Genomic DNA, 18383 nt, shown 5'->3' on the forward strand with positions numbered 1-18383 from the left:
ATAAAACTTTAGTTTCAGAGACGTTGAGACACAGAAGATTAGAATCGCATCATGATTTAAGGGTGATTAGGTCACTAGATATGGTCCTAAGAAGTGCCGTGAGATCAAGGTTACTCCGAGAAAAACTAGTGTAGACATTTTTTACCACTGATGTTTTAGTCGATGTCGTTTATAAACAGAAGAAACAAAATAGGGCCTAGTACTGAGCCTTGGAGCACTCCATATTCTATTGGCTTGCAAGAAGTCATCGTTGTATCAACCCTTACAAGGTGACGAGCAAGGTATGACTTAAACCCTGTGAGAGGTGTTTCACTGGAACCGTAGAACTGTAATTTGTTAATTAAAATATTAAGATTAACACAATCGAAAGTCTTAGAAAAATCACAAAAATTTGTTGGAGAAAACCCCAAATTGAGAGGAATAAAATGAAAATTAACAAGAAATAAAGGAATAGGTCCAAATGATGAGAAAAATAGAGGTAGAAGTGAACCTGGAATCTGATTTAGTAGAATGCAAGTGAATAAGAGCGTCCAAAACAAACAATATATGAATTAATGAAGACTACTCGAAAAAAATGCAAAAAGAAAGAAAAAATTTGTTACCTCATGTGAAATTAGCCAGAGAACAACGACGCAACACCCAAATTTAATAAATGAATTGTAAATAACAAAATGTATGGAGTAAAGGCATATCTGGATGAAAAGTCAAGATGTCAAGTGAAGCAAGCGATCTTTAATCAGAAAATGGAAGGGGGGATAAAGAGAAGAAGTGGAAATACTAGCAATTGAAGAAAAGAACATAGAGATAATGAAAGTCGACAAAGCAATGAAATGGGTAATGACTAAGGGTGAGAACAAGAAAAAAATGGAAGGATATATTGAGAATGGCATCATAGAATATCGGGTAAAAATTAAGAAAATTGCAGAAGAAATTTTGGGATACAAAATAGACATATTTGCAGGAAATAACAGAATGAAGACCGAACGAAGAAAGATTGCCAGATAGACCAAAAAATAAATGGGACGATCAAATTGTAGAAGATATGCGAAGTATAGGAGTACGTGATTGGAACAATCAGATGCGGGACAAAAAGAAATGGAGAACTATAGTCGATGCTTCAAAAAAATGTGAGTAGTGATAAAATGTAGGCTGGCCACTCACAAAAATACAAGATTAAAAGAGGTTACGTTGCGTTGCAGTTTTTTGTATTTGGATCATTCTACTATGGTACGCTTTTCAGTTTTATGTTGCAGGAAGAATACTTTTTTTTTGTTCAGCAGTGTAATTATACTTTTATACTAATTGAATGAATATGTGATATGAATTTGAACGAATACTCTTTACAAGAAAAAATTTCGTTTTTCGTTTAAAAGAATCATAATTATATACAAAACTTGTACCTTATAATTAAGAGTATTTATTTCATGTTACAGATATGTTGCGTGTTTATAGCTGCCTGGAAATGTTCAGCATTATTAAATTCAATCAAGTTTTGAAAATAAGTAAAAACGGTGAAATATTTTATCGGACAATAGTACAAACTAAATTGTATGTACGGAGATATGGAAACTAATAAATATCAGAGAAATAAGTACGAGATCAGAAGAGCATTGAAAAAAATTTGCTGAAATAACATAGTCTTTTCCGACAGGTTGTAGTCTTTCATTCTATTGTTGCGTTCCCGTACTATAATAATCAAACACCTGGTAACATTTAAAAAGAAAAAACATAAATAACTCCACTAATGCTACGTTTACCTGAATATGTGACTCACTTGAAAAATATCGGTCCCAACGGACCTTGGGATTTATATCCAGCAACTTGTTATTAGAAGAGAATAAAAATAGAATGACAACTTACCTGTTCTAATCTAGATTTGTGTTAAGACTCACAGCCCCTGAAAAATATACAATGAAGTAAAAAAATTCCTTCGAAAACATCAGATATAACGATGAAGATAATTAGAAATCAACGGATTTATCCATAAAAACGAATTAAACAAAATTCAGATTTTGCTCTTAGCAATTACCAAACTTAAAGTAAAAAGTAATTATTGATATAAGAATTACTGATAGAGAAATTGATGTTGATATGATGAAAGCGGGGGATGCTTCTTTTCTACATTTTTAAATTAACTGTAACCATTTTAAAAATCTATTTTTACAAGCAACCAGCCTGACCCAGGGATGCAGACCTGGGTGTATCTAGGCAATCAGTCCTGGTCCAGGCTTGCAAACAAAGTCCAACTGTTCTTAGTGCTTAAATTATAATTTTTGTATATTTAATATTTACAAAGGGTTGTACGCTGAAAACTGGAAACGTGTCACAACCCCGATAAACACGTTAAGCTTTATTAAAATTTCGATAATCTCAAGAATGAGAGTTCTGCTGGCCATAATCCACGAAGAAATGAATTTCGACCGCCTACTGAGTCAAATATTTCCAAACAATGATCAAAAAGCTAAATGAATAAGACATAATTAACCGAGACCGAATCACGCAATGATGACATCAAATATCTGCGTAATTGAAACTTCACATCTTTTCTCCAAAAGTATTGCGATATTCAATGTACCGGGTTAATCATTATTACAAAGTAACGACGTTAGTTTCTTATATTCGGAGGAAATTAAAGTTAAAATCCGGAATAAACATTTTTACATATGTATTGATGAATCCAGCGATTCTAGAGGACGTTATATTTATTGATAGGTACGACATTCCGTCAAAATTTCACCTCATTGCTTCTAAAAAGTTAGAAAAACAAATGAACTGACAGAGGCTTGATTTGTACAGAACACTTTTCTACATTTGTTCTTTCTACCTCTGTTGGTGGAGATAATTCTTCGTTCTTTTTGTCAGATGCATCAAAGTACATGACAAAGGATGAGCAAAATTTGGAAATCTTTCACCCCAATTTAATATTTGTAACATGTCTTGCCCGTGCTTCAAATGAGTTGAAATGATAAGAGAACATTTTACTATTGTAAATAGTTCAATTTTAAACATGAAAAAATCTTTCTTTAAGCATCTAAAAGGATTCAATTGTTTGAAGAAAAATTACCGAACACTCCTCTTCCACTTAAGCCTATTATTACGAGGTGGGGTACTTGGTTTGAAGTCGCTTTTTTAATTGGGAGAATTGTAGTCGTTAAAAATATTTGATTTCAGAATTATCTGACGAATCTTCTGATTCTCTGCGAAAACACAGCAATAAATCAACTTTAGTTTATAAAAAAATATAACTAGAGGAATCCAATTTGCCATTAATATAATCAAGTGTAATTTTTTTAATTTCTTTCATATTATTACAATCTATCCAGTAGAATGAGGATAATAAGTAATTTGAATGAATAAAAGCAGACGCGTAGGGGTATCTTCCGGTGAAGAAGTATTTAGAAGTAAAACTGCTACTCTGTATCAATTTTCTTCAACCTAAGTATAAATAGTATAGAGCCACTAACATAGTTAATATGACACGTTGGTATAATACATAAAAGTTAACTTAAAGCTTAATATAGTTAAAAATTATGGATCGAAATTATCATCACTTAAAGTGTGAATCTGTCTATCAGATCATTAGGTTTGTCGCGTTTTAGTTGTCGTACTTCGTATGCGTTATCAAATAACTTGTTTGCTAGAATATTAGGGTGTTCACTTATTCGGTCACTTTATTTTTCACTGTAATGTTTTATTTCTTCTTTGATTGAATGCGTTTGTAGGTCTTTTTCTATTGATGATGATGTAACGTACCAGGGGGCGTTGACTATGGATCGTAAAATTTTGTTTTGGAAGCGTTGTAAAATACTGATATTGGAATTGCTCGCAGTTCACCATAACTGTATGCCATACGTCCACACTGGCTTGATGATATCATTATATACTAGCAACTTGTTTTCAATGGTTAATTCTGAGTTTCTACTAATTAACCAGTAGATCTGCCTGAATTTAAATCCCAGTTGCTTCCTTTTGGTAAATATTTGATTTTGCCAGGTTAATCGCCGAGATATTTTGCATCGGTAGCTGGAGTTGTTTTCTGTTAGGTCTGCGGGAATGCGAATTAAGGTCTGCGGTATGCAGAAGGTAGAAGATGGGTTCCAGGACGCTTCCTTGAGGTACGCCAGCTGTAAGGAGATATAGTGGCGTAAATTGATCTTGCTGCTAGACCAGGCAAAGCCTATCCGTCAGATATGACTTTAGGAGGGGAAGAAAGGAATTTGGTAGTTGTTACTTCATCTTATAGAGTAGGCCCTCGTGCCAGACCTTATCGAATGCTTGATTAATGTCTAAGAAAGCTGCTGAGAGGAAGGACTTTTTTTCTAGCGCATTTCTTGAACAATTCTATGTATCTGCTCTATTGTGCCATGTGCCAAATTGATGTCGTGTTAAAAAGAGCTTTTCGAATACCTTTGAAATTATAGGGAGTAAGCTTATTATAGTATATGATGTTAACTCTGTTTTTTTCCACTGTTTGGTATCATCATTTAAAGATCTATTGTACCATTTTGAGACCTTCACATGAAAGTTCTTGTAATATTTTACCAGTTACAAGATCATACACCGGTGCCTTTGCGTAAAATTGAGAATCTGAGGTAGCTTTCAAAATTTTACAGGCTCAACGCCTAATTTACAAAAAATTATAGATCCAAAGTATTTCTTATGTTTGTAGTTGCAACTTATTGAATATAAGGTTTCTTTTTGAGAAAATAAGTTTTCTCGTTTTCTCCGGTATAAATTACCATCACAGGGTAGAAGTTGGCCAATCCTGGGGTGATGCCTTAGTAATTGTTACTTCCTTCAAAACATCGTCAAATGCGTTGTTTAGAATTCAGGGAAAGGAAAAAATTTAAGCTGTCCTTCTAAGCAGAATATAATCAGTTTTTCCATAAATTTAGAGACTTTATTAGGTGGTGAAAAAATCAAGCTCAAATTGAACAAAATTACTTAATCTGATTTAAATACGTTGTATATCTTATTTTATTAGTACTAAAATTTGTTGACATTAATACGAACAGTTAAATTCCCAGATGTGACTTTGGTCAAAACTAGGTTTATGATATATACATTTACGCTGACTATTTAAAAATAATCGAACGATAGGTCACCACAGAAATATTTATTCAGTAAGTCCAAAGAAATCATAATCAGCATCTTTGGTATGTCGACTATTGACAAAGCTATAAAATAATATAACTACAGATAAAAAAAATGACCATAGACGTGCTAAAAGAGAGGGGTTACATCATATTTATTCACTAAAGATAGTATGGTTCGAGACGATCACAAAAATACTGAATATGAAGGGAAGAAAGTAGAACGTATCGAGATTCTATATAAATTTTCTTAACTTTGCTTTGTTGTTTGTTTGTAAGTGAATTCGCAATCTGGCTTCACAATTTCTTTTTTTTTTAAATTCAAATTTATATTTAGCCCTCTATATTTTGTTATATTCATTATATTTTTAATAAATCTTGAAATGAAAAACATACGATTTTTCTAAGCGGGACGCATTTTTAAAATGAAAACTTCTGTCATGTGTCAACATCCTTCCTACCACTTCTAAGACCTTACATTAAATTTTTTCCTCACTTCGATAGTGAGCCTTTTATTTTTAACACATGATATAAATGTTAGGATCAATTTTTCTCATATATATATATATATATATATATATATATATTTTTTTTTTTCCACTAAATTTCATTTTGATTATGATAAATTTGCTGTCAAATGTTCTGTTGCCAGTGTAAATATGTTCACATATTCTGGAGTCGTTTTTATTAATTCTAATTTATCTTCTAATAAATAACAATTTGTTATTTCAGTTAGGGCGCAACTTCACAAAAGAAGTTTAGACCTCAACAAAATTTTTCAAAATTTTCACATTTTTTCAATATTACAAAGGGTTTTAGTCAAATGATTTAACATTTACACTCTATATTTGATGAACACGACGATGATGTTGAAGATTATCAACATTGTGGACGTGAAGAGAAAACAAAATGTTTATTTTACAATACATATTAACCAAAAGTACTACTTCATTAAAAGATGAATCGCTATTGCAAATTGTTTTTTGTTCATTTTTGTTTATACAACTTTCTTAGACAATTCAACTTTAAAACAAATATCGAAACATTTTTTTGACATCTGGTAAAATGTGACCTGTAACCTATGGCAATCTTGTTTATTCTTGGTTCAAACTAGAAGTTAAATTATAGTTTAAACTTTAATTAAATCTCCAGTTTTACTCTCAGTTGTAAAATTGGCTGTGAATCTGACGAAAAACACAAGTCGTGCTCAAATTATAATTGTTGTATGAAGACATGTGAATGTCAAAATAGGCTAATTTACTTGACCGTGGTCGAAGCGGTTCAAAGAGATAATCAGTATTAGACGATCCACGTGTAAGACGTTACGCAAAACATTTGCGCGAAAGTTCTCGTCCAACAACACAAACTAATAAGAAAAGCAAACTGCAACGATTTGAAGCGGCGCATTCAAAGCGACGATAGAAGCTGGATGAGTCAGATAAACGCTGGAGATGAGAGAGATATTTGATTATGACCCCGAGCCCCGTAAACAAAGTCTGCAGTGGATAAAATTCGAAAAGAAACGTCCAATAAAACCGAAGATATGAACTCAAGGTTTTCCAATTTTTTTATTATGCAAAACATCATTCTGTGGTCTCCAAGACAGGCACCATTCCTCTCTGAGGAATCTCCCGATTTTGTCCCCTAATTTTCAAAAATGGAGGAACTCGTAATGGTGGCGTAGAGGATGTTGAAGAAATTGTAACAGTGGAATTCAATGAAGCGGAATGTAGACTATCAATTGTGAAAGTAAAAAATAAAATTTCGGTCTGAAACTTGTTTTTTATTCTACTAAATAGAAAAGTGAAATTACCAAGAAGCATCATAATTTACAGACAAGAACTAAATTGTGAAAACTAATTTTATATTATTAATATTACGTTGTTAAAATAGAAAGTTATTAAATCAGATTTTTTGCGTTGATATATGACAATGGATGAAACATGAATCCATAACTTCACTCTGGAATCAAAACGATTATCATCTGAGAGGATTGCAGCCGGTGAAACACATCCAAAGGCACGAGAGTCAGCTGGGAAGATTAAAGATTAAGTATTTTGGAATGCGCATGGAGTATTGTTCATCAAATATCTCCAAAAGGGAGAAACAATCAATAGCGAATACTACATACAGTTGTTGAATAGTTTAAAATGCAAAAATCAAGAAAAACCGTCCTTATATGTTGAAGAAAAAACCACTGTTTTACCAAGACAATGCACCGATTCATAAATCGATGGCAACCATGGTAAAATTGAACGATTTACAATTCCAACTGCTTCTTCATTCACCATAGAGTCCAAATCTGGCACCCAGTGAATATTGGTTATTTGCTGATCTCAAAAAAATGCTCGCTGGTAAGAAATTCAGCTCAATTGCTGAAATTGAAGCCTATTTTGAGGCAAAAGACAAATCTTACTACAAGCACAGCATCCAGAAGTTAGAGAAGCGTTGAAATGATTGTAGGAGATTACATTGATAAATAAAAAGGTTTTTTGGAAAAATTTAGTCACACGACTTATTTAGTGATGTGTTATTTATTCAGAGCTATAGCGCAATTCTTTTGTGAGAAAATTTGAGTTCAAGAGATAAGAAAAATGCAACGCGACAATTTTTTCGCATCTTATCCTAAATAATGATTTAGTTTCAGTGAGCTTTCTGAACGTTATGTTAAGAATACGATGGGCTATAATTCGAAGATCAATGCTTTTTTTTTGTATGATAATTTAGCAAACAAAGTGTTCCTTTTCCATGTCACGCTTGTGTGAAAGATAAAGACTAGAATGTTATATCAATAAAGTTATTATCCGGTTTTTCATTACCAAGACATAACAACAGTGCATTCTGTATTCATAAACAAATCACTATCAAAACTGATAATAGAAGCAATAGTTTATTGTTCTTATCCGAACTAAATAAATTATTTATATTCACAAACATTCTTCGAAGAAAACGTACAAAAAGATAATAATTTACAGTTTGTCTGAGTTTCAAGGTTCATTACTGAATTATTTCATTACTTTTATCGTTTTTATTCCCCAAAAATAGTATCGACCGTTTCTCAACATATAGTTTAGTGTTACTATAGCATTTAATCGTTTTTTCTTTTATTCTAACTCCAGACGTGACTTTGGAAAAAACTTGCCATAAGTTACCCAATTAGAATCACGTCAATCTCAAAGTTAGAATCAAAATTACCGGAGGCACATTCAATTTGATTAATTGGAGGAGAGATTTAGGATCGACGTCTAAGTGTTTCTCCTTATACAGTGTGTTAATAAAGTAACGTAACTTGTTGATGTCTCATTTTATGTACACAAAAAAAATTTCATGAAAGTTTTTTTATATTATTCAAGCCGTCTGCATAAACCGATCAGAAGTATACTTTTTAAAATTCTTTTTAACAACATGCTTATATTAGTTTCACCTGTGGGTTTGTTTATGAGCATTCAAACCTCTGATGTTCGTGTTGGATATCAAGCACTTCGACAACCTTACGGGTCGATACAAATTTCGACGAGATGTATGTATATAAGCAGCGAAGCCTTATATGAGGATGCTATCAAATAAAAAAAGTAAAAGATGTACAGAGAGTTGAGAGATATTTTTAGAGCTTTGCCACGAGGATCAAGAAAGTGTGATCGGATCAATTGTAACGGGTAGTGAAATTATGATGATTTACTATGATCAGACATCCAAAAGAGATTCCATGGAGAGCCCGTGCCAAAGAGGAAAAGGTCACGAAAAGTACCGAAAAAGCGATAGCTACAATATTTTGGGACTCAAAGGGTAAAAACTTTTGATTTGATTGATAGCTTTTATTTATTTTTAAGAAATAACTGAAATAAGAAAGATGTAGTTAAAATAAATTATATTTTGTAAAAAATGCGATAAAAATTGTTGTTTATGTAACAAAGTAGTAGGTTTTTGTGTCATCAATTAGTTTTAGGTGTCATGAATTATTTCCCGTTGTCATAAGCAAAAGGTGTTTATGGTTATTGGTTAGTATGTACTTTTACAATTTAACTGAATAGGAAAGAATGAAAAATTTTATGATGAGATGTTAGGGTGATCGTAAAATAACTTATTCACTTATTCAATAATACGAATCCAAACCTCAACAAACTATACTTTTTCTAATCGTACTTTAAGAACTATCAAAGTGCCGATCGCACAACTGATACACTGAAGCGAGTTTTAAAGAACATTTATTCCCACGACAAAAGTACTGAATTTCAGTAGTCCACGTATTTTTATAAACCCAGAAATAAATCAGTGTAACCAAAGAGTACGTACGTATACGTTTATTTAAAAAAATTTATAAAATATTCAGTTTGGTTTCGACTACTGACAGTGGCGGTTGACGTTGTATTTAATGCATGTTATAATGTTATTTTTATTGAGGGATCTTAGTTTAGTTCGCGATATTTGTTTTTATTTTATTGTTTTATTATTATCATCTATTAATATTCATTGAGAGTGATGGGTGTTTAGCGACCATTTGAGGTCAGTATCTTATAAAAATAAGGCTAAAATTCCAATGTAACATGCACCCTCATAAAATACAAAGATCATATTACCAAGACTGATTCAGTCGCTAATGAAAATTTGTCAAATGAGCACAACTCTTCCAAAAAACAGTTTCTTGACATATATTCAATTTGGTTTTACTAATTTTATGTATAATATTTTTAATTAGTATACTTCAACAATTGTGTGAAATGAAAAAAATATCGGTTCTAAATATTTTAAGCTGACATAAAAGATAATGGATGTTAGTCACGAAAATTTTGTATCGTGTCAAGTCTGATCTATGGGGAAAGGTGAATCTAATGTAATTAATAGAAATTCTTCACGCAATTCAACCCCAAATATGACATATCTCTAACATTCGCATGAAAATAAGAGTGTAAAGATATACGTTGGTATTTATTTAATACAGAAATCGATTCAGTAAAAATTATAATCGATAAAATCGTACACTTTTATATTTATCAGTTTAATCTAGCAAATTATAAGGGATAGATAGATGCTTAAACAACAATATCAAATTATTCCTATTCGAAAATTAGACTTTATTTCCCACAGTCGACTTCATAGTAGTAGATTTCATACCTCTAACTCTTAAAATGAAGTAATAACACCAACACGTGGAAGAAATAATCAAAATTTATTGATTGACAAAGTCGTAGGAATTAGAAGTCTATCCGACCACTATGAGGAACATTTTGCACATAGATTTTGGCAATTGGAAATGATTTTGTTATTGATAATTGCGTCCCTCTTTAGTCATTTAGGATTTAGATCATTTAGAGCAAATATATGTTAAACGATAAGGCTCATTTCTGGTCTCTCTGCATTGAATCAATCCACACCAGACGGTCCATGAAGAGACTAGTAGGTCGAAAGAATTGAGGCTCTATCCGTCCACAGGACAATTTTGCTAATAGATTTTGACAATTGGAATTCATATTGTTATTTATAATTGCGTCTATATTTAGCAGTTTGAAATTTAGAGCTGATGTTTTATTGCAAAAGTATGTTTAGCGATAAGGCTAAGTTTTCACAGCCGTCAGTTTCACCGAGTTTAACCAATCCACATCAGATGGTCAATTGATAGATTATCACTTTTTTAAACAAGTATGGAAGATTTATCGATTGACTAGGTTGAAGGAATTGGAGCTCTAACGTCTACTCTATCGCAGAAAAGTACCACTCCGTGAAGTAATTTTTAACTACACCAAAACAACCAAAAGACCTTCGTGTTACTAGAGAAGTTTTTAAGGAAATGTTAAGAAATTTCAAAAAATAAAACAATGCTTATAATTTCTCACTCAAAGCACTGGTATTTGCTTGATGATGTTAATATCATGTTTTTCACAAAAGGAGATGGAGTTTGTTTTGACAATGACATAAAAGATATTGGTACAAATTGTGATCTAGCGACTGTCGTCTATTCCTTGGAAGCTTGAAGCTTCGAAGCTTTTATTATATAACAAATCGCTTATGTTCTAATCGCTCTCAGTAAATCATGAGAAAATCTAGGACAGAGTCAAAATCATGACATGAAATTTTTAAATGGCGGGAATTTCAATTTGATTACAGAGCGGATGCTAAACACTATATTCAACGTAAAATTTTCGTCGACTATTGAGGCGGAAAAAGTTTGTTAAAAAAATAGATAAAACTTCAGAAGGATACTTAGAATAGTTTTTCCTGAAGTCTCCAGGCGTGAATGTTGAAGCTGGGGATTTTGTTGGTTGACAAAAATTTCCAAAAGGATATGCTAAAAAATGTAAGGCCATGAACTGCAAAATATCATGTTGCATGTTCATCAGATGAAGACATGTCTTTGAAGTTATTTTGATAGTGAAATATGAAAATAATGAATATATTCATATGAATAGCTTAATTTTCAATCAAAAACTGAAACAACAGGTTTTGAAAAATTTAAGATCGTTTAATCTCCTACAAACAAAAGCAAATTTCCCTTGTAATATATTTTTTTATTCTAATGATTTTTTAATTTCATTATTGTACATTTTCCATTGAACGTGGCAAAAAAATAAAACGAAAATGATCATGGACGTGAAGGGATGCATTAGTTGAACTTAAATAAAGGTATTCTCGGTTGCTGTAGCTCGGATCATAATAATCTCTCAATTTCAATGAAACGTACCATACGAAAGGGAAATTGTTTTGATAATACACGTTCGAGAATTTTCCCGATCACTCATTAGTCCTGAAGTCTGGACAAGTAGTTTTACACTCATATTTATAAACAGAAAATCCCATCTCGAATTAATCAATTTTTGTTTAAATTATGTTGAAACGCTAGTTTAATCACAAATTTTTTGTTCGTATCTAAAAACAAACTTCTGTAAGGAATGGGAAACATCTTCTAACCCAAATTTATAACTATAATGGGATGAAAAACAAACGACAACGTGGTAGTAATTAATAACGATACAGACATTCGTTACACACCTTGAAGTTTCATTTGAAATTACTTTTAGATACTGACATTTATCTATAAACGATGTTGGCATAGAATACAATATCGTATTACAATGTGGCAGTCGCAATGAAAGTGAGATATTTATATAGTTCAGTAGAACTAGAAAATTCGTTCTTATCCATTTTTATAATGCCATTTTAATCAACGTAATGGTAATTGTCAATAGATGGAAAAATATATGTGGATCTAAGAGCAATTCCAAATTATATGTTAGAGTATAAGCTCCTTTTAATACAAATCTGTTCCACCTACTCGTTCCTGCTTTCCAAAAATTTCCGTTTCCAAACATACTGCTCCAACCTACCTTCATTTCCAGTGTTTTTTCCATTGTTCTGTATCTGTACCACAGAAGGATTCAGGTCCCATGGAAGGCTTGTCTGCCCCCGGTTTAGCGAGCTTATCAACTCATTCATTTCCCTTCACTCCGGTGTGTCCCGGAATCAATTGTTGGGTAACTTTATTTGTCTTGAGTAGATCGTTTGATTTTTCTAGGTAAACCCAAACGATTTTATGATATTGGAGCTTAAAGCTCTAATGGCTGCATGGCTATCGGACAGGATGATGATAGTGCCTCTCTAAATTGAAGTGGACACATTTTTGAATTGGTGTATTGCCCAGGTTTCCAGATTGTTTGGTTCTGGGCCCGTACACTCTTATACCAGTTCTGTCTGCTGTTCTAGATCCGTCCTTATACCGTTTCTCTTCATTTCTTGTATGGTATTAATATTCCACTTATTTCTACAATTTACTAAATGACAATAAATACCTACGTATATCAACATATGTTGATAATATAAGGAGGTAAGTTAGAATTTCTAGAAAATACAACCACCACACCAAAATTCACATTTACACTGACTGACGTGCGTTTTGATTCAGGGACTGAAGGTAAACTGAAACATATTATCTTGACCTACCTATTTAAAGTAAATTTTCTCGACAATCAACTCATGATATACCTTCAATTTCTGAAGACGATAACTTGGTAATCAAAACGCGCGTCAGACAGTGTTATTGTGAAGTGATAGTGTTAACATGTGTTCAGTTGTTGAACGAGGACGAAAAGATTAAACTGGAAAAAAATCCATAATACATCAACTTCATAAACATCACACAACTCTACTTGTTTCTTTTAAAAAGTATTTTTTGTTCCACTTTTCTTTTATATTGGTTAATTAGCACCGTTTGGTACAAGCACATATTGTTCATAATTATTATTGTATTTAAACAAAACATTATTATTAACATATCTTGAAGTAGGCAGGAATTGAAGACAATAGATTTCTTACAATTAGAATAACAGAACTATTCTTAAAAACAAAAGTTATTAACATTATTCATTTGGTCTAGATTCTCTAATAGAATGTTACGAGCTTAACTAAGTTTTTATAAAGTTTTTTTTCATACTTCACAGATTGAATTTTTAATGAGAATGAATTTTATTTTGTTGATTTGTGTTATATTTCCAAATTTGAATAGAATATTTGTATTTCAATCATAATTTATCTACTAACGAAATTCTTTTCTGACGAAAACGAAAAAAATGTTATCTCCTATCCTTTTTATTTTATTTTCATTGGTTTTACCTGGACTAAATACGTTTGGTAACGAATGAATGCCTTCCATGTTTGAATCGTGCATTAACTAGGGAAATTATTTCAGACATTCACTATTGGTATTGACATTTGTCATGGTTTATGAACCACACGACGGTTTATCTAACATCGAAAGCCATTAAAATTCGCTTATACAATATTATAAAACATACAAAATAAATAATATTTCTATCAATTACTATTAGCGTAATTTTCTACCCATGCAACAAACAAAAAATAACCAATGAGTGACTAAGATTTGATAGGTAAGGTAGTATTTTATATTTCTAAATATTCTTGATTTTAGGTCACTTCTGTTTCAAAGTTTTTTTTGATAATTTTTTAAAAGAAAGATGAAAATTGATGTTTCGAATTTTCTTTAAATCTTTATATTTATATGTGAAGGGTACTTTTTTTCGGAAATATATTAGTATCGATTGTGAAAAAAAGGTTTTACTTTTATAGATAAATGGACAGGTTAGAAATTTTTAAGATGTTGGCTAAAGCTAAAATATGTAACGTGAGTATTTAGTAAAGATACTCGTGATGGATAATAAATAAGAATTTTTTTTTATAATTTGACGTGATTTTCAATAAAAAATTTAAATTACAAAAACTTTATCATTAAATATCTCAATAGATGGAAAAATATGTGTGGATCCAAGAGCAATTCCAAATTATATTTTAGAGCATAAGCTCCTTTTCATTCAAATCTGTTCTACCTACTCGTTTATCATTAAATATCTCCGGAATATCCATTTTAGCGATTTGATGATGAGGACCTTTTTTGTAAAAAATTGAATTTTCTACAATAGTTTGTAGCTTACATTTTTCTGTAGCTCTTGTCATTGTCATTCACGAGATAAATGCGGAAAAAGGAGGCTTGTACTACCTCGTCGGTTCGAGTTAAAGCATGGTCGCAATGGACACTTTAGTAGAGCATTGAATTCTGAAAAAAAGGCCGTCCATGGTCGAAGGGATGCTATGAAATACCACTGAGCTATAAAATTTTGAAAAAAATTTGAGTTTCTGTATTTTTGTAAGGAGAAATCCTTGCATCCCTCGGTCGAATACTTTATATTAAAGGTTATAGGAAAAGAGTCTAAAGATGTAAACTAGATGTTAAAGACAACCACATTTACCAGTGTATGTTATATACACCACACTTAGGAGTCGAGATAACGTGCGCCAAAACCTTACAAGAGATACGATCCCCAGTAAATAAGGCATCAAGAATTCCTGGTTATCTGCGGGAAAAACAAATATATGTCCATCCATAGTAAAGTCCGCAGATACAGAATGATCTTAAGGCCTATAATTACATATACAGGCGAAATTCCAGCGGACACAACAAAAACGAGGAACATGATGAGGGTAGCAGAGATCTAAGAAACGAGTGAACAAAAGCGATTTATTAAGAAGCAAAGCTATAAGAGAAGATCGAGTTCGGGAGGACGATGGGTAAGATGGGCAAAGGATGAAAGACGAATTTCCTCGAGACCTCCCGGCCGTCCTCTCAAGAGATGGCATGAAATCTTGACATTTACCCCTCAAAAGTCTCAATAGTAGAAGAAGAAGTTGCACTTACAGGAGAAAGATTCCCATCAGACGAATATGTTGTAGAATACGTACGCCTATTTTAAGAAAAGAGACGTCAACTATTATTTGGAAGGATTAAAAAGATCAGCATTAAAAAGATAGAGCATCGTTAGAATAAATATATATTATATGTTAAATAGGAGACAATATTCAAAAATAAAAATTATTATGAAATATATATCGTATAAGTTTACGACGATTTTATAGATTAAATAATTCACGAAATAAACTAAAAAACTATTTAAAAAACATATTCACCATCGACATCTACATTTCAATAAGAAACTATCGTCGAAAAAACTAGAAAATTTCAATGTTACTTAACTGTGGAAAAAAAAAGTTAAAAGTTAGTGCCAGAGGTCTTAGCGATCATAATCTTGTATGTTAAATAAATAAATTTTAGTAATAACCCCCGTATAATGTTTCCTCTATCTACATTTTACTACGTAGTTCCCACACAATTTCCTTTCAATATAGAATGTTCTACACTCAAATATACCCATTGTTAGTTGAATAGATCCTAAATTATTCATAACGAACCGAATTAGAAGAACAGGAGTTCTCTAAACTTGATTTGGTATTCAAACAGACAGAAACCAGACATATTCAAATTAAATATGTAGGTATAAGCTGATACGGCATCTCTTCCTATCGGTTATACTTACTCTTTCTCACCTTGAAGAAGCGGACATTCTGTTACTATTGGTCAGGGACGTTTTTAAGAACATGTGTACCGAGCGCACGCTTCAGGGAGACATTCGACCGTTAGTTAATAAAATCTTTATCGATCTTTTATCTTTTGGATATATTTGTATTTGATTTTATGGCATCTAAAAACTAATATAAAAAGTATAATCTCATAGATTAAACAAATCGAAAATTCATTCTCATGAGGTGCACGAAACCTTTGAGCGATTTTTTTTTGTTCATATCTACTATGGTATCATTTGCTTCGATTTAGATCCGTGAATGAGACCTCATCGATATTATAAACGTATTGCTGGAGTACCTGGCCATGCGAAAGTCTCAACGGAGGCGAAAGTCTTATTATTATGATGGGCACACATTAGTGAAAATGGACAGGATACTCCATGCCCCCAAAACTAAAAAATGGAGCCTCAAGATACACGAATTGCTCTAGGATCTAAATAACACTGTTTTCCGATATATTTGGAATCAAATAAGTATAAAATCAAATCGTAGTATGGGCTCTTCTAGCACCAAGACATTTGGGTTCCACCTTTCTTTCGAACCACCGTTGATTATTGTGATGTTTTTCCTCGTTTTGGTTGTGCTTTTTGTCCTAAATTCTCTTGACGAATTTAGCCAAACTTTTTATTTGTATCATGCCTGTTTCAGTATATTTCATCTATATAGATTTCACTTCTATACTATCGAATTCCGTTCAATTGTATTCAGCATTGGAAGAAAGAATTACAAAGCGAAGGGATATAAGACTATTTTCACTTTGCGAATATTTACAAAACCCTACCACCATCACATCACGTAAATTCTCTAATGCTTCAAAAGCCAATAAAATTTCGTATACTGAAAGTCTATCAGTGTTTTTGTTTGAATATTATAATACCCGAAGTCCTGGTTTTAAAACAGCGAAAACCCTAATGTCAACACATTCCTAGACATAGCTTCAATCTTTGTTGCAGAAATTTAAACGATATCTGCTAGACTATTCTTCACAAACTTGTAGGGCCATATTGGAAGTAGGCAACTTTTGTTCTTGATACAACATATATATCTTTCTATGGATAATTATATCCTATCAAATTATTCTTCATATTTATTTATATTGGCTCCTCTTCATTCATTCTTCCACTACTGTTAATACTATACATTATAACTTCTCAGTACGTTCCTGTACTAGTTGTTTGGGATTACCGACAACCTACTTTAAAGATTATTACAGGTAAAAACCCGATTATTATTGGGGTCAAGCAGAAATATCTTGGAATATACGAAATTTTATTCAGTGGTGCTCAAGATGATGAAACAAAAAAGTTTTGATTGAAACCTTCCCTCTTTCTCCTTTTTACGTGACGCAGATGAAGTTGCGTGAGTTTGACAGTGAGAATTTTTTTTAATTACTATAATATACTATTAAAGATGTAGATATTTCACACGCAATAAACTGCAGAATTTTGGCAACATGGGAGTTAGTTAAACCCACGGACGTTATACAGTTGAGGGAGGGTGCATAGAAATATCAGAAAGCGCACACATGTCTTTTGGCACGCACCTAAAAATAATAATCCCAAAGGTCCTAGGGCACTACATTCCCCGTTCGACTATACATTCAATTCTTATCGATTTTGGTATTTCTTGAACCAGGCAATAAATACCAGACTTCCTAGCCTTGCAGAAAAAATAATTAGAAGGAAAGGATACGCAATAAAATTACTTGAGTCGAATAAATATGTTGCATTTGAAATAGTTATTGATAGTTCAGGAAATATCCCATGTAAAAGACAGGCTGACCTCTGGGTAACCCGACCTCGGCCATCCTATAGTCAGCCAGGCTTTCCAATTCTCTGAAAAACTATATAAAGTTTTGTTCTAATATGAATAAAATCCTGTTATACATAAAGTTTCTTTATATGTTTAAGGTCTGGTCAAGGCTTGCAAACCAAGAGAGAGACATTGTTATCATCCCAGAGTTCCACCAAGTCTGGGCCAATAACGGCTTCCAAGATAGAGCCAGAGTTGTACATACTTGGCCCAAGTCTGGACCTATACTCGGCCAATCGTGAAATCCTATATGGGATAGAGTCTAGTGAAAAATGAAGTGTTCCATTATTGTACTCTTTACACGTACCTATTTCTTATTTGAAATTCGTGACACAGACGGAAATAGGCTTTATTGGACCGTTTATTTGAATAAAAGGGCGGTGATGAACCAGTTTCAAAGACCTCCCAGCAGTTCAAAACTGCTTTCTATTTTGTAATTCTTGATAAAGTGATTTCCTCGGTAAATGGGAGATTCACCTTAATCATAATATTTCTATCTGATTATATGAAATCCTTCATTGATTAAGATATTAAGTTATAGGAGATGTAACAGTATAC

At 32.3% G+C, this 18383-nt stretch overlaps 1 protein-coding gene across 2 annotated transcripts in view; it reads right to left on the reverse strand.

Moving 5' to 3' along the window:
* LOC130902757 (cell surface glycoprotein 1-like) overlaps positions 1-18383 on the reverse strand; it is a 168481-nt gene that overhangs the window by 141850 nt on the left and 8248 nt on the right. Inside the window, exon 2 of one of the 2 annotated variants that reach the window (XM_057815033.1) lies at positions 1861-1897. The exons of the other annotated variant lie outside the window; for it this stretch is intronic. The gene's annotated coding sequence lies outside the window, so the exon portion shown is untranslated. The remainder of the gene's footprint in view (positions 1-1860; positions 1898-18383) is intronic. 2 annotated transcript variants of the gene reach the window in all.

This window comes from Diorhabda carinulata, chromosome X, assembly GCF_026250575.1.
Source record: "Diorhabda carinulata isolate Delta chromosome X, icDioCari1.1, whole genome shotgun sequence".
Lineage (NCBI taxonomy): Eukaryota > Metazoa > Arthropoda > Insecta > Coleoptera > Chrysomelidae > Diorhabda > Diorhabda carinulata.